The following is a 3,793-nucleotide window of genomic DNA, read 5'->3' on the forward strand; positions in this document are numbered from 1 at the left end:
TTACCATCTTATCTGGCCATTTAACTACAGATAATGATCCTTTTATGAATCTAGCCCACAACCTGGACATTTTCTATCTCATGTTCCTTTGGACCCTTGCAAAAACAATATAGAACGCCTGTGGTGTAAAATTAGGCCTAAACTTAATTATCTTGCAGCCTATTTCCTGAGTTTAATTAACTTTTCTGAGTGGTTTCTACTGCAATGAGAACTAGGTCCATTTGGTATTATTTAGTGTCATAATTTCTCTTCCCGCTCAGTTCCAAGGACACCACAAGCTCCCTCCAGTCCTAATTGCCATGGCAAATGCAGAGATAGGAGAACTGAAAAGCAGCTATAACCAAAATTAAGAATGCGCTGCTGTGCATACTAATATAAGGATGGAAATCTATGAGTGTGCTATCTATAATCCCTTCTAGCCTCTAAATGAACTGACTTTAAATATTTAATTATCTTGTTAAGTAAATTCAGATTATAGATTCAAATCCTCGTCATTACAGATCATCGGGCTATTTCAGAAGTAGAATAAATGGAAGCCAGACCAACAGCCTTTTGTAAACTAGAATATGACACACAGTTTACAGTGGAAGCTGTTCTCCTTCTCCCTAGCTTATGCAGACTCCTTCTCTGGACTCTGAGAAGACTAGGCATGACAAGACATTCCGCCTCTAGAAAATGTGTGGACCCTGCCCCATGAGTAGTAGAGTGAATGTGGCCTTTGGAGCCCAACCCATTGAAAGCAATGTGGACTGTTCATCATTAACGCTGCAGCCACTGGCAAGTTGTTAGGTCTTTCACAGCCTAGACTGCCCCACTGTTGAATGCAAATAATGGTAAATGCCCCACTAGTGGGTTTCAATGATTAAAGAGATAACCAGTGAGCTTCCCCTCCTCCTCTCTCCGCCCCCCACCCCCCCATATAAAATGTTTCAGAGAAGAAACCGTTGTGGGTTGACTTTTTATGTGCCAGTATGTTTTGTGAATGGCTGAGAGAAGATACAAATGGGAAAACAGACTTGAAGGAGGAGGGTGCCTCTGCTGAGACAGGTAAGAATGAAAAATAAATTACAAATTTTTTTTAATAAAAAAATAAAGGAGAGGTTGGAAAGACCTAAACGTTATTGGCAAAAATAATAACAATAAATAAATAAATAACAGACAGACAGACAGACAGGCAAGGCAGTAGAGGGAGGAAGGAAGAGAAAGAGAACATAAAACCCAGAGGCGGCTCGGTTGGTTAAGCGACCGACTCTTGGTTTCGGCTCAGGTCATGATCTCACGGTTCATGAGATCGAGCCCTGCATCCTGTTCCACACTGACAATGCCCTCTGCCTCTCCCCAGGTCGCTCACCGTGCCCTCTCTCTCACAAAATAAATAAATACACATTTTTAAAAAACAGATATTCTGACGTAAAGTACAAGAAAGAGGGCCACTGTTTCTAGGACAGTCTGTGACAAAAACCAAGGAGAATTCAGGAAGAACAGAGGAGCCCTCCTACGTCACTGTCTAGCACCCATGTAACGCCTCCATATTTATCCAAGATTTTGGGGCCGCTCTGCCCAGAGCCTATCTTCACCCTAGCTAGGGCTGAGGAGCTGCTGAAGGACAGAGCTGAGAGATGCTTTAAACCTTTCTGATGCCACCAGGTACTTCGTGCCTAATGAAGTAGCTCCCCTTCTGCCACTCATTCCCTCATTCTTACTGCTGGTCTTGGGTTGTAATGGGGATTCTCCTTGTTTTACACCCATTTTATATCCTTAGTTCTACAATGGGGAAGAATGTCTCAGCACTGTCCTGGGTCAGAGGAATGCCTTGACCTGGCTCCATTCCGGGGCTCCTTGGTCCCCCCTTGCCTAGCCACGGGGAATTCCCCTTCCGCACCAACATCCGTCCTTTAAGCGTCCAGTCTAGGTGCAAGGGCAGGTAAAATGAGGTACGCTTAACGTTATTCCTCTACTCAAGGAAGACAGAACACAGAATGCCATCAATGGTGATGGGCAGGCACTGGCCACGGGAGACCCCCACCTGAGAGCAAAGGGAAGGACAATCACTGTGGATCTTTGGCTCAGATGACACACAGCGCGACAACTTTGGCTAACACCGATGCTAACAGAGGATGCTTGTGATGACCCTCCCTTAAGCTTTCAAGGGTTTTAGTTCAGGCTCTCAAGCACTAAGTGTCTCGGGAAACATTCTGCTCCCCTGTGCTGAATGTCCCATATCTGAGTTTGTCGGAGTTGAACCAGGCAATGACATGGACTGAGATCCTGGTGTTTTTGTTACTGCCGTTGTTGCCATTTTCACATCCCCTCACGACCAGGAAGAACTCCCCCCCCCCACACACATTCATGTTCTTGCTGCTTTCGTTCAGAATTTTCACAAATTTTTAATGTTGACTTATTTTTTGAGAAAGACAGAGAGTGCAAGCAGGGGAGGAGCAGACAGAGAGGAAGACACGGAATCTGAAGCAGGCTCCAGGCTTTGAGCTGTCAGCACACAGCCCAACACGGACTCGAACTCATAAACCATGAGACCGTGACCTGAGCCAAAGTCGGACGCTTAACAGAACGGGCCACCCAGGCGCCCCTCCTTCAGAATTTTCAAATCGACCTTGTAGAGGGAAACAATCCTGAAGAATTAGTCCAATACCTGATTCCATTCTCCAAAAACAGAGAGTCCTGGAGAATCGAGGACCTATATTTTTCTCACCTTCAGTCCGACTCCGTGGCTATCAAAGGCCCTCACAATCTAGGAACTAGTTCCTACTTTACGGTTAAATCAAAATACTTCGTCTTGAGACTTCTGGACTGAAGCACAGAGGACTTTGTACCTCAAGTGCTCCCACCGCATCTCTTTCCCCAGCCGGCCACACACTCTACTGCACAGGCCTTAAATCATCCTGCACACCCTGCTCTTGTACCTGCCAACATCATCCACTGTCTAAATGCAGCCAGCAGCTGTTTATTTACAATTAGATCTGCCAGCTGGAAAGCAAACATTCCGCGTTACCGAATCAATCAATGTTACCGGGAGAGAAAAAATCAGGTACAGCATGAAATGGGGGACAGGAACATTACATTATATTGCAGCTGTCCTTGTCCAATGCCATTAGATGTTCTCGGCACCAAGAATTAATATAACCACAGTCTATGATCAGCTGTCTTCTAGTCGCGGATTTGACACCTAAGAAATACGGCCCGCCAGAGGGAAAGATTTGGGCCTTGGAAGCTCATGGCCTTCACCTGATGACATGAGCAATACTGACCTCCAGGGTGGTTCTCTATCATGGAACTAGGGCACATCCCCCCTACACAATGTTTATCAATTGTATTTCCTCTTTTATCCAAGTGGCAGTTAGAGCTGAATCACACACACTGAGATCAGGCTTTCAAAATAGGATCGTATCACCACGTAGAGTATTTGGGGACGCTCTCTCCTTTTGGAAATATCAAACAATGACGAGTATCTCCTCTTCATCATAAACTGGATCAGCACAAGGACTCCTCCCATTGTTACTGATTTACAGAGGTAGTGCTGTTCAAGACCTTGATTTGACTTTGGCTGTCAAGCCACCGACTGAGCCTTGGTGAATTAACACGCTTGCCTGGTTCAGTCCGCAAAATTAGTAAAGCAAAAGGCAGTAACACTCTAGTAAGAATATAGCAACAAGAGCTTAACAGTATGATGGATGAGGCTCTTCCCTTATCTGCCTTATCTGCAGGCTTTTTGTTTGGTTGGTGGTGCCTTTTTTTTTTTTTTTTTTTTTTAAATAGCAGTGGATGGGAATCTAGA

This window comes from Herpailurus yagouaroundi, unplaced genomic scaffold, assembly GCF_014898765.1.
Source record: "Herpailurus yagouaroundi ecotype Mexico unplaced genomic scaffold, PumYag 192, whole genome shotgun sequence".
NCBI classification, from domain to species: domain Eukaryota; kingdom Metazoa; phylum Chordata; class Mammalia; order Carnivora; family Felidae; genus Herpailurus; species Herpailurus yagouaroundi.